Source organism: Myotis daubentonii, chromosome 11 (genome assembly GCF_963259705.1).
Source record: "Myotis daubentonii chromosome 11, mMyoDau2.1, whole genome shotgun sequence".
Taxonomy (NCBI): domain Eukaryota; kingdom Metazoa; phylum Chordata; class Mammalia; order Chiroptera; family Vespertilionidae; genus Myotis; species Myotis daubentonii.
This window is the reverse complement of record NC_081850.1, coordinates 46,535,145-46,549,242: the sequence shown is the minus strand read 5'-3', so window position 1 is coordinate 46,549,242 and position 14,098 is coordinate 46,535,145. Positions and strand designations below refer to the sequence as shown.

At 40.5% G+C, this 14,098-nt stretch overlaps 1 non-coding gene across 1 annotated transcript; it reads right to left on the bottom strand.

The window, feature by feature from the left end:
- Positions 1-12,274: 12,274 nt before the first annotated feature.
- On the bottom strand, positions 12,275-12,351 carry LOC132212890 (small nucleolar RNA SNORD20). The gene has a single exon (XR_009447829.1). It is a non-coding gene; the product is annotated as a small nucleolar RNA SNORD20 (small nucleolar RNA).
- Between the last annotated feature and the right edge of the window lie 1,747 nt (positions 12,352-14,098).

Below are 14,098 nucleotides of genomic sequence, written 5' to 3'. Positions count from 1 at the left end.
CCACTTCTTTAGAGTGTATACTAGTGCCTGAGACAATGAGAATCTTGGCAAGTTTACTAATTGGAAGGTTCAAATCACTGTGAACCTGAGATTGAGTTCCCAGGTTTTTCAAGTACTTTATTTTACCTGTCATGCATTTTTTCCTCATACAATCTCTATTACTCTGTAACACATTGAAGTTTAAACAACTCTCACTTAGGTTTCTTGGACACTCACACCAGATGTGTGCAAGAGTATGACACGAAGAATCTGTGGCTGCTTTTTTTTTTTTCTTTGTAGTTTTAATAGAAGGTTTGGAAAGGCTTTGGATTAAGGCAGTGCCTCTGCTAGAAGTTCAGTTGTGATAAACAGAGGCAACTACACTCCAGTGTGTGTGTGTGTTGGGGGGTGGGGGGGTCTTTGTATAGATCCAGCAAATGTCAGGCAGTGGTTTTTAGGTTCCTTTGTAAGTGGGTATTTCCACTGTGATTTTAACTGTAAAATTTATGGCAGCAGATTGATTTTTTAACAGTGATATTCACATTGCCTTACGTTTTCCAAAGAGTTGAATGGTATGATGGTGTGTGTGTGTGTGTGTGTGTGTGTGTGTGTGTGTGTGTGTGTGTGTGTGAGAGAGAGAGAGAGAGAGAGAGAGAGAGAGAGAGAGAGAGAGAGAGAGAGACCGACCTTAATGAGACATAAAATGTTATTTCCATAGGACCCTGATACTTATTCAAGGAAACACCTTTTAATTTGAAACCAGGGTACTCCAAATAAGATGTAAAATAATACAATCATTGAAAACCTGAGTTGCAAATATCTTCTGCTTTCTACTTCCCTTCATTTGTCACCCTTCTCATCCCCCAAGCTGTTCTTCCCTCTCTTTCCAGGGAGAGTACCTTGACTTTGCAGAGAAATTAAAAGCCTTCACAAGATTACTCTGTTATCTCCCTAATAGCAACAGAGCTTCTCTCTAATAGCAAATAATCATAAATGCATATCTACTCTGTCCCTCTTCCTTCTCATTACAATGGAAATGTTCCTACTACCTAAAACTTTGGATTGTACTCCCTGTGATTTGCCCCGGAACTTTACCTGATTGCTTGTTCTTCTCGCTCTGGTATCATAAACCTTTTCCTCTTTTTTATTTTTTAATTTTGTTTTATTGTTTAAAGTATTACAAAGAGTATTATATATGTCTCATTTTCCCCCCTTCTTGACATTCCCCCGGCTTCCCCTATCCCCCAGTGTCTTATGTCCATTGGTTATGCTTATATGCATGCATACAAGTCCTTTGGTTGATCTCTTACCCCCCACCTCCTGCCCCCCAACTCTCCCCAGCCTTCCCGCTGTAGTTTGATAGTCTGTTCGATGCTTTCCATCAAGTTTTAAGCATGCTTATCTCATTTTTTTTAAACACAACAAAAGTCCCCTTTACCCTTCAGATATTGCATTTCCTTTTCCTCCCATCTAAAGCCAAATTTCTTCCAGTTGCTTCTGAGTTCACCTCAATTTGGCCTTTGATCCCCTGACTCCACCGAAATTGCTCTCATTTATGTCATCAGTAATGTCCATTTCACTAAATTAAGGGACACATTTACTTCTCCTCTTCCTGACCTCGCAGAGTGTTGAACACATCCTCTTTCTCAAAACACTTTTTCTTTGAATTCGGTGACATCAGTTTCTTGACATTCCTCTTGCCTGTTTATTCTTTTCCTATTTCTGTTTTAGGCTCCACATCCTCCTTCTAGGCCATTGGTCGGCAAACTACGGCTGGCGAGCCACATGTGGCTCTTTGGCCCCTTGAGTGTGGCTCTTCCACAAAATACCAAGTGCGGGCGTGCACATACAGTGCAATTGAAACTTCGGGGCCCGTGCGCAGAAGTCAGTATTTTGTGGAAGAGCCATACTCAAGGGGCCAAAGAGCCGCATGTGGCTCACGAGCCCAGGTTTGCCGAGCCGCAGTTTGCCGACCACTGCCTAACTAGACAAAATTCCCCTCATGAAATCATGTATTTCTCCTTTAGAGCACTTAAAACAGCCACAATTGAATATACATTTGTCTAATTGTTTGATTAATAACCACAGTATTTGACTTCAGGAGGTGCACGGGGACAACAATCCTAAGTCATTGTATTCTTTGTGTTCAGATAAAGTCAGCTAGCAAAGGTACCTGGGAAAAATATTTGTTGAACATGGAAAGAACTTGCAAATTATCCTAATTTCTTTCAGAGGTTAGTAAACCGAGTCTCAGGAGATTCACTGAAACTAAAACTCAAGTTCCATAACTCTAACATTGGGAAAATTTTGTTGTACAATATTATATTTTAAAACATGCTTTATGTTCTATTTACACATTAATACAAAATTAAATGGGGTTGGTATCAATTATTTTAATAGTGGTGGCATTGGAAGAATTACAGGAAAAGGCTGGTTTCAACACATACTATAAGTAGTTAAGTTTTACAGTGACCCAAACCCAAATTTTCTTGTCCAAACTCCTATAGATTATGAAGCTTTTTGTATGAAATAAAACTTCCTACTCTAGATTGAACTAGTAATATGTGCATGACACAGAAAGAAACTCTACAGAAAATAGATACGAGGAATTCTAGCTGGTTCTGAACTGACCTGGTCAAAACTCCACATTAAATAATGACAAATTCTTCCCATTACTCTTCTCTTTGTGGCAGCTTGCCAGTCATTTGCTTATTTGTGTTCAGATTTACTGAATATTCACAGTTCTATTCTGTATTGCAAGAAAGTACTAAGTGTTAGGTAGGGTCAGCCAGTGAAAAGAGAAAACGGAAGATAAGAGGAAAGGTGTTTAAGGTTATTTCTTCACTCATGTTGACTTAGGCAGTATCTCTGGCAGCAAGCAGCTGCATCTCCTCCTTAACTCTAGCTTCTGGCAGGTAACTCCTTATTGAGTGGTCTCAGTACCCACAGGCATCTCCTCTTGTTGTTCTGGCCCCCATAGTCCCAGCTTTGGGGCTTCAGGGAAATAACTTCTGCATTCTCCAATGCTATGGTGCGATACCAACTTTCCTGCTATTGCGAATCTGTGGGTTGTTTCATGATCTTTTATGAAGTTTCTGAGCTCCACCAAAAAATGTGCAACCAATTGCTTGTGTTAAATTTCCTTTATTTGAAATACTTAAATTGATTTATATTTTCCCGGTTAGACCTTGATTGATACTTAAAAAAAATCAGGGTTAGTCCCAGGAAACGGGTCCTGAAGAACAAATTTGGAGCTTACATTGCTTGCTTCTTTTAGCTTGAACACAATGCAAAACTTCTTCCAGGTGGAAAATGGGATACTATAATTAATCTGTCTCATCAAGGAGCATCACAGTTTCTTAAATTATGACCTGATTTGTTTGGGATGATGTGCCAGTTGAAAGCTAGGCTCCTGGAAAAGATGCAGCTGTTGCATTTGAGTATGAAAATGGGATGGCTGTTTCTAATTGTGCCAGACTGCTTAAAAAAGGAAAGGATAGCCCAGCAGGAGTGGCTCAGTGGTTGAGCATCGACCTTTGGACCAGGAGTTCATGGTTCAATTCCTGGTAAGGCATATGCCTGGGTTGCAGGCTCGATTCCCAGTGTGAGGCATGTAGGAGGCAGCTGATCACTGATTCTCTTCCATCATTGATGTTTCTATCTCTCTCTCTCCCTCTCCTTTCCTCTCTGAAATAAATAAAAAATATTTTTTTAAAAAGAAAAGGATAATTATAAATCCTTGCTAATTTTATTAGCAAGCCCTTGAAAAATGTGTGAGATGGAATTTACATTAGTAAGACTAAGGAGGGCAGAATATAATGTAGGATTGGTCAGTACGTACCAATATAGGTGCGTTTACCTGAGGAACCAGATTAAATTTGCTAGCCCAAATAGCAGAAAATTGTTCTAAGATGTTGCTCGATTGTTTTACTGAAACATGGAATCTCAATTGGCCTATAAAAAAGGAGGACAAAATACCAGAACTTCCCTAGAGTAAACCTGAAGAATTCAAAAACATAAAGATGTGAAAAGACTGGAATGATTTTTTTTATATTTAGTCTACTCACGCTCCTCTTGACTATTTCTTGTAAAAGAACCCAGAGGATGCTTCTTTTATTAAACCATTATTAATTACATTAACTAGAGAAGCCCCTACTTCCTTAAATGTCTGTGGTGATTTTCATCTGCAGACTCTAGATGACAGTCAGAGATGAACTGATTCAGTAGGAAGATGAAATTTTGGAATGTCAGGAATCAGGTAGCAATAGCACTTTATGGGTAGAAACAAGATAAACACATTACTTTAATGACCAGGAAGTGCTGAGTGACAACAAGATGTTTTTCCCTGGAGGTATGGTAAGTAATTGATCATAGTTTCTTTAGGAATTAAATAAAATGACAACCCCAAAAAGAATTACTTGACCTATATAACCGGAAAACACTAGGTATAGTAATCAGAAGACTTGCTTATCACAAGGAAAAAAATTGTAACTATGTGAGGTGATGGATGCTAACTAAACCTATTTAAGCAATCATTTTGCAATATATACATATGTCATATCATTGTTGTACACCTAAAACTAATGTTATGTCACTTACTATCTCAATAAAACAGGAGACAATAAAATAAAATCAATAATAAAAATAAAATAAAACTGTAAGGATAAAGTAAGCCAGGAAATCCCCCCTCTTTCTTGGAAAAGAATGTCAGGACTTCACCAAGGTATTGTTAGAACTTTTTTTGCTTTTCCTTATGTAAGGTAAGTCTAAGATAATAATATTTAAGGAAAACTCATCTTGACAGAAAGGGTTACCTAAGAGGAAAGCTATGAAGGAAATCATCAGTGACAAATAGAATTCTCAAAGTTGAGAGCAATTAAGGATTAATTCTCAAGAGGGTTTTGGTATCAACTCAAAGCTCAGAGTATAATTGCGCCTAAGATTTATGTTTCAATAAATGATTAAAAATTAAAAAAATTAAAAACTAAGTGTAATAAGAAGTTACAACATCTCTTCTTCTTCTGAGACATGAGCCTTTTCACAGATCTAGAGCCTAAGGAGGAGCCAGGTTCCTTTAAAGAAAGACTAGGGAACACTGCCACAAAGATATACCTTTGATCCTTGGAATCCCTGGGGAATTGGTTCTAGGATTCCCCCCCTGTCCCCCCTCTCCCCACAGGCAGATACCAAAATCTATGAAAGCTCAATGCTCAAGACCTGGGTTTCAGGTTCTACCCCAGCCCCAGTCCAGGCACATGAAGGAGGCACCAATAGATGTTTCTCTTTAACATGGATGCTTCTCTCTCTCTCTCTCTCTCTCTCTCTCTCTCTCTCTCTCTCTCTCTTCCCCTTCCTCCCCCTTTTCCAGTCTCTCTAAAAATATCAATGGAAAACAAATCCTGTGGTGAGGATTAACAATTCCCAGGTAGGGCACATGTCTGGGTTTTGGGCTCAATCTCCAGTGGGGAGCGTGAAAGAGGCAGCTGCTCAATGATTCTCATCATTGATGTGTCTATCTCTCTCTCCCTCTCTCCTCTTCTCTGAAATCAATAAAAATATATTTTAAATAAAGACTCAGTTCAAGTAACTGTTATAGTGTGTCACCTTTCCTGACACCTAGACAGTATGGCTCACTCATCTCTTTGTGACCCTAATTCTATTCCACATATTTACATGCATGTTTACTCATGCAAAATAACATGAGCTCCTTGAGGATAAGGAATTAGTCATCCCTGTATCCTAGTGAAAGGACTTGTAGGGATAAAATAGGCAGAGAGTCTATTAGGGAGTCTTAGGAATAAAGAGGGTCCATGGGGGAGGAATGCATAGGTGAGGGCTGGGAGCTGCCAGAAGGCTTGCATTCACAGAGAACAGAAAAGTGCCACAGGATAAGCGGGAGAGGAAGACATACATTCACAGAGGATAAAGAAAAGTCAGAGCATGGGGAAAAAGGAAACATACTTTCACAGAGGATAGAGAAATGTCAACAGATGCTGGAAAGTGGGAAACATGTTCACAGGAGAGAGAGGAAAGTTGAAAGATAAGGGGAGAGATGGAGGGAGGCAACATGTGGGTTTTGGACTTTGAAACTGATATTCTGCAAGAGACTGACCAATTAGAAAAGCACAGGGTCATAACATGGGGAAGTGGTCCAATTAGAAAGGAACATGAAGAGACAAAGAACTACAGCACTATAAACCTCAAAAAAAGGAGCTTAGTGGGTTACCCCCTTGGGGTCCCCTTCCTACATGGGAGTGTGCATTTGCTTCTAATAAATTTCCACCCTTTTACTGACAAGCCCTTTTAGTCTGAGAATTTTAGTCTTCAAATGTTGTGAGGCAAGAACCTGCAAAGGGGAGATCTGCTCCCCACACCCCACGTTTCATTAACACATGGTAGATTCTCAAGTATTTGATTAGTGAATCATTGAAAAAAGGAATGGTGACGAGTGGTGGTGTACTAGGTGTTTCTTAAAGATCCACTCATTGTCTTCAGAGAGCCAGGTGAATATTTTTATCCAATCACTTTTGATGACTGAAAATATTAAATAATAGCCTATGGCCAGAGTATAAAGAAGTAGAAAATTTGGAAAACATCTGTACATCACTTGGGCTCTCCAACTAGATAAAGAAAAATGTAACTGTCTGCCAGAAGCTTGCTTGTTTTCCAGCCCATAGGATATTGGCCATAATCCCAATGAACAAATGTTGACCCGACTGAAGGAAGGCAGGCTATGAAAATGGAATAAACAACAGCCTTCTAACATGTTGGAATAAAGCATATTTTATGTCTTTGGAACTCACATTAACAATCACTCTAGATTATTGAGCAGGTTTTTGCTTTCTATTTACTGGAATATTGCAGTTGCCTTTTGGGGGACTGAAGCTACTGTTCTGGCAGAACAGTTCAATCATGCTGTCAGTGATCATGACATAACCAGAGTTGTGCTCTCCAGGAATCTTTACCCCTTTCTCCAAAACTAATGCATCATGAATGTTTCTTTTGGGTAAGAGGTAAAAATGATTTGTAGAAACCTGTGAAGGCTAGGGGCCCAGTTTCTACTGTTTGAGTCATGATTTATACTTCTTTATGATCCTGAAATGCTGCCCTCTGAGAAGGTTTGCAGTTTTTGTGGTTTGCTGGTTTTAAACCAACCAGCATTAAGCCTGTTGCATTGCCAGAAGGATTTTCACCACCCTTTTCTCTAATCTCTGACCTACAGAGGCAGGGTTGGAGGTCAGAGAGACTTGCCCTCCCTCTTCTCTCCTTCCTGAGCAGCCACTCCAAATAAGACAGGGGAAAAATGCTGCATGGGAGGCCTGCTTCAGAAGCAGCCTGTCAGGCTTCTGATACTCATCAGCATTTCTGAAATACCATTGAAAAGTATGTTTTGGCTTTGCCAGGGGGGAAATGGGTGAATGTCCCTCATAAAGTTACTACTGTCTGGAAAGATCCAGTCTTGTGCCTGAGGCAAAGGGCATTAAAAAGAAGAGCTAAGCTGTCACCTGTGTCAAATTGTTCTTGCCTGCAGCATATAAGAAAAGTGTCTGTGCTGAAGAGAGAGGAGACAGGGGAGGAAGGGCTGCCTTTTCACTCCAGGCAGCAGAGAGAGGCAGGAACATTTAATGTTTGGGAGATGAAACCTTTGCAACTTAAATCAAGGGGCAAAGAAGTGAGTCATTCTCACCAAGCAGCAATTGTCAAACACGGTTCTCACCTCTGTTTACTATTCTTTTTTTTTTTTTCACCCTGACCAAACATTCTATTCTCAACATCAGTAATCCACATCTCAGGATAATTTTTGGGGACTGGAGTATAAAAGTGTTCCCCAAATTGTATTCTTTGAGGTAGATATTTCAGGCAATAAAAGGTTCAGTTATAAATAAGTTTAAGAGCAAAGACTTATTACCTGTGTATATTTATTTCATATGATACCTTAACAAATTACTAAAAATTTAGTGCCTTAAAACAGCACATGATTTGTTTTCTTATAATTTTGGAGGTCAGAAGTTCAAGATAGCTGATAATGGACTCAAATCAAGATGTTGGCAGGACTGTGTTCCTTCTAGAGCAGTGGTTCTCAACCTTCCTAATGCCGCGACCCTTTAATACAGTTCCTCATGTTGTGGTGACCCCCAACCATAAAATTATTTTTGTTGCTACTTCATAACTGTAATTTTGCTACTGTTATGAATCATAATGTAAATATCTGATATGCAGGATGTATTTTCATTGTTACAAACTGAACATAATTAAAGCATAGTGATTAATCACAAAAACGATATGTAATTATATATGTATTTTCCGATGGTTTTAGGCGACCCCTGTGAAAGGGTCGTCCAACCCCCAAAGGGGTCGCGACCCACAGGTTGAGAACCGCTTTTCTAGAAGCTCTAGAGTAGTATTCATTGCCAGAAGCCAATTCTAGCATGCCATAATTTCAAGAGTTTCATCAAAAGGTTGATGGAACTTGGGGACTCAACAGGGTTGAGTCACATATGTTGTCACCTGTTGGGAATGGCTAAAAGCATTTTCCCAAACCTGAAAAGGGATGATTGCTTGGCAGCCAGACAGCTCAGGGCATCTTAATCTACATGTTATTGCCTCCTACTGGCCAAACACCTGAACAGCCATAGGCTAATTCCCCCAAATCTGACAATGGACTCTGTATATGGAAAATCCTGACCCTTTGATGTGTATATCTCTGCCTCGCCTCAGGACAAATTGTGTTAATAAAAAGCATGGGTTCCTGAGACAAGAAAAACTTAGAACTTAGATCTTAGTTTCCTTTAAACTAAGCTCCTCTGACCCCCAAATGCCTTTAAAAATTATGCTTCATCTCCGGACTCCTATTTAATCTACACACAGCCTTCTCCAGATTCCTGAACCCTTCTTGATGCCGGAACAAGAACCTGGGCAATTCATCTCCTTGTCCTTTCCAGCTTCTAGAGCAGCCATGGGCAAACTACGGCCCGCCGGCTGGATCCGGCCCCTTTGAAATGAATAAAACTAAAAAATATATAGACCGTACCCTTTTATGTAATGATGTTTACTTTGAATTTATATTAGTTCACATAAACACTCCATCCATGCTTTTGTTCCGGCCTTCCGGTCCAGTTTAAGAACCCATTGTGGCCCTCGAGTCAAAAAGTTTGCCCACCCCTGTCTAGAGTCTGTGCACCGTCCTTGACAGTGGCCTTGAACCACTCTGATCACTGACCTCTGCGCCCACCATCATAACATCGCATCTTCTCTAACATTCCTGTCTCTCTTTTTTAAGGACCCCTATGATTACACAGTCCCACCAGGATAATCTAGAATAATCTCTCATGTAAAGATGCTCAATTTAATCACATCTGCAAAGTTCCTGTTGCCTTGTAAGGTAATATATTCACAGGTTTTGGGATTAGGACCTTGGCATTGTAGGGGGTCACTATTCTGCCTACTACACTCACTCATTGAAACTCAAAATGCTTAATAATATATTAAAGGTTCTATAAAATCTTTTAAGGAATTATGTTTTCTTTTTCTTAATGCAGAGTTCCAAACTGATTTCCTTTTTCTCTTTAGTTCTAAGAACACCTGCTTTTATATGGAACACATCTTAAGAAATGGAAGAATATGCCCTAACCGGTTTGGCTTATTGGGGTCCAGCCCCAGCAGGTCCAGGGGTTTCCAAAGGTGCTGGGCCTGCTGGGGTTGGACCCCAACATTGGCTCAATGGATAGAGCATCTGGCTGCGATCTCAAGGGTCCCAGGTTCGATTCCGGTCAAGGGCATGTACCTTGGTTGCAGGCACACACCCAGTAGGCTGTGTGCAGGAGGCAGCTGATCGATGTTTCTGACTCTCTCTATCCCTTTCCCTTGCTCTCTGTAAAAAATCAATAAAATATATTTTAAAAAAACTGCAGAGTTTTTAAAAAAAAGAAATGGAAGAATAAAATAATCCCAGCTTTAATAATTTAATGTCTGTGATCTTATTGTCACATTTCAACCCATTCTTGGATTAATGGGACAGTAAAGGGCTAAAAAATGTGCTCTGGTACTCTTTTCACTTGTGACTTTGGGCAAACCATACAAAATCACAGAGCCTAGTAAAGATAAGGATGAGATGCTTTGCTGGATTATTATATGGATTTTAGGCAATTGCATGTGAGAAATTTCCATATAAATTCTAGAAGTTAAAGAATATAAATTCTCAATCTATACTAATAAAAGGGTAATATGCTAATTAGGGCAGATGTCTTCCTGGATGTCCATCTGAACAAAACCACAGCAGCTGCGGGGGCTTAGGGCCGTTGCCTCATGGGAGAGGCAGGCAGGTCCGGCACCGTGGCCCCTTTTGCAGAGGCTGTGAGAAGGCAGTGCCACGCCTCCTTCCACAAAGGTGGTGTGGGACAGGCGGCAGCGCAGGCCGGTCCCAGTGTTGCCCCTTCCGCAGAGGCAGCCACAGAGGCAGCAGCACAGGCCCGGTCCAGGTGCCACACCTCTGCAGAGGCTGGACTGGGGGCAGCCTCCTTTGCCTCAAACTCCCACAGCCCCTTCCCCAGCGGGCCTGGCCCCAGATCGCGGGCCAGCACTAAGAAGTGAGGGCTGAGGCCCAGCGGCTGCAGCAGCAGCGGGGTGATGGGAGCAATGCCTTCCCCTGATCATCCCGGTTGCCTCTGCAGAGGAGGACATCCCCTGAGGGCTCCTGGACTGTGAGAGGGGGCAGGCCGGGTTGAGAGAACCCCCCCACCACCCACAGTGCACGAATTTTCGTGCACCGGGCCTCTAGTATTCTATAATAAGTAAACTTATTAAGTTGCAACCAAATTTTCACAATAATTTCTTCCATCTGCCTTGCTTAGGTAGTTAATTAGTTATAATATCTTTTGAGATATTCTAAAGTCTTAGATATTCTTGATTGTTGGTTTTAATTATGGTACTGTTTTAATCTGGAAACTAGGAATCTATGATATATAAAATATTCATATATGGTTAACCACTAGTTATCCTTGTAACTAATTTGGGGATAATTTGAAAAGTGTCTTTTCATTTCCATGTTATTGTGAACCATATCCACTCCTTGGCTTTTTCTTAGTTCTATTGGTGTCTACCCAGAAACTGAAAATGGGTTTTAAATGAATTATAACTGAATTATTAAATTATCTAGTATTTAGGATAAACTTCATTCATGCTTTTTTTTGTTTTGTGTATGCAGTAATTTTGATTGTTTACAAATATTTCATCTCTTCTCCTTCCAGACACATGGTAGGTTAGTACTTCCTTATCTCCTATTAATTTAGGCAGAGCTATGCAACTCACTTTGGCCAATTAAATGTGAGTGGAGGAGACTTATATCACTTCCAGGTGGTAGCTTTAAGAGCCAATGGGCAGTTCAGCATCTTCCTTTTGATTATCTTAGAGCCTGTGATGGTATGTGCAATATGGCACCCTCTCAGCCTGAATCCCCAAAGGATTATAGAGAAGTCCTGTTTGATGACTCCTTTTGGACTTGGATATGTGTGAGAAGTAAACTTTCATTGGGTTACACCCAATAAGATTTTGAGGTTCTCTTTGTTGCATTTTAACCTGGCTGAAACAATGTAGAATCATTTAACTGATTCCCAATACCTCTAAGCATATGAAAACATATATATATATATATATATGAAAGTTCTTGGTTAACCATAAAGATAACTGGAAAAGTTTATTCTGTTACCATAGAGCAGTGGTTCTCAACCTTGGCTGCACATTAGAATCACCTGGGAATCTTTTTAAAATCCTGATTTCTGGGCCTCATCCTCTGGAAATTTTGTTTCTTTGTTATGGGGTGGGGCCACAACATTAGTAACAAAGAAACAGAATTTCCGGAGGATGAGGCCCAGAAATCAGGATTTTAACCCTTTGCGGTCCAATTTTATTTTTGGAATTCAAACAGTCTGGTCCAAATTAATTGACGGGATTGAATGTTGAACTTACTGACAATGCATATAATCGCAGCGGTTTGCGGTGTCGACCTCAGCTCCATGTTGGACCTGCTCCTAGCGCCTGTTCTGTCGATTCAGCCTGGACGTTGGACTGAAAAGAGTTAAAAAGATTCCCAGGTGATTCTAATGTGCAGCCAAGGTTGAGAACCATTGCCATAGAGATAATTGAGAGCTAAGGTAAATAGGAAAACCTGCAAAGAGAATAGAAAGGTGATGGGATTTGGATCATAGGACGTGGTCTTACCTTCATTCTTATTCACCTTTTATTTAAAGTTTTATAAATTTAATGACATAAAGCATTATTTTATTTTTACTTTTTTTTTCTGGGTCAGAACTTGACTATCTAGAGGAATTTTCTTGGATTTCATCAATTATTTCTCAGATAATTATTTTATTTTTAAAAATATCTTTCCTACCTAGAAAAGTGATTCGTAGTGTTTGGATTCTTACAATTAATTTCCATAGCCTTGTAAATACATACTAAAATTTTACTGGTTCTCAGAAACTGTTTACTGAGTAATGTGATGAAATCATTTGTTCCTCTTTTTTAAACCTCTCTTTAAATCCTTTGATTGAAATCCATTTTGATTAAAATAAAGTATCTCTTGGGATTGATTGATTTATGACAAATGTCTGCTGCCTCCATTACTTATTTTGGGGAATGCCAATGAAGAGAGAAGGAGAAGCTGAAAATACAAGTACTTCCTAACATGGAAGCCACACCGGTAAACCCTAAACCAGAATGTAAATGGCAGATATTGGAGTCATTCAGAGGCGCTACTTTGTATTCATGTAGCAAAAGTGACAGTGACATCTTGGTGCAGGAGAGAGGAGGGTGAGGCTGTGGCATCTAGAAATCCAAGAGGCTGTGATGACAATGGTTGGGTGGGGTGGTAGCAGATAAGCTGTGGAACTCCAGAGATGATAAAGGGAGAGAAAAATTGAAATCTGCACTTGATCTTAGCCAAAAGCCTGAGAAGCCATAATTTGAATCCTAGAAGATAAGCTTCCTACTCTGAAAATTTGCCTACAGCCACTCTAAGTGCCCCTGAGCCCTAGCCAGATCCAGGAGGCAACTGTTGATACTATAGTTGCTTCCTCTTTAATCCTCCCCAGCCTCTCCCAGCTCTGTGTTCCTTAGCAGCTCCCAAGAGGCACTCTACTCTGTCTGCTTGCCTGTCAAAGCCAGTTTTGGGAACTAAAAAGGATTCAAAAGCAGTGGCAGTTTCTATCCTTTCTCAGTGATTGCAGCATTTTTTTATTCCTCTCCTCCTCTTGAACTTTTCTTTCTTTTAAATTACAGTAGGAAGCTGACTACAGAGAGTAGGAGGACGGGCTTGGGAATCAAATGGTCAGATGGCCTCAGCTCCTCTAGTCTCGTCTCCATCAGTTATGATGGCAACATACACATTTTTAAAAGGTTTACATACTGCCTCCACCTAATCACATTATGTACAGTGTTTCAAATGGTTCTGATGGTGACTTCCTTAATAAGACATACTAAAAATTAGGTCTTGGATTTTTCTGCCAGTGGCTCTTAACTTGCCAGATTCAGATTGAATATTAAATATTTTGTCTCGCTGAGAAGGCTAGCTAGCATCATGGGAAGGTTCTGGCAGTTATTCACGGGTGTGTGGGTGAGAAGGGCTGTGTGGGCTTCACAGTGGCCCGCTCTCTGTATTCCACCTGCTACATCAGGCCCAAATGGGACAAACAATACGTCGGTGTGGGCTGAGTTCCTTGGCAGTTGGCATTCTTGTTCCTTCTATGGAGCCCACCATTCAGAGTGTTGCAAGCATGGCATCTACGCCTGAGGAGAAATTTAGGAAGTAAGTTTTGTTTTCCTTCATCATGATGAGAAATAGGAAACTAGGGATGACTGCCCCAAATGCTACACAATTTACCGAAGATAAGATGGACATCAATTCTCTGACCTGCCTTCCATTGAGAGGGGGAATCTATTCATCTGCCCCTTGAAGCTGGGATAGCGTGTGACTACTTTGACCAAGAGCATATGGCAAAATGATGTCATTCAATCTCAGATGCTTAGAAGAGGACTGGCAGCTTCGGTCTTGCCCTCCTGGAAGCCAGCTGCCAGGCTGGAAGACTTCCTTGAGACTACCATGTTGTAAGAATCCTAAGCCACT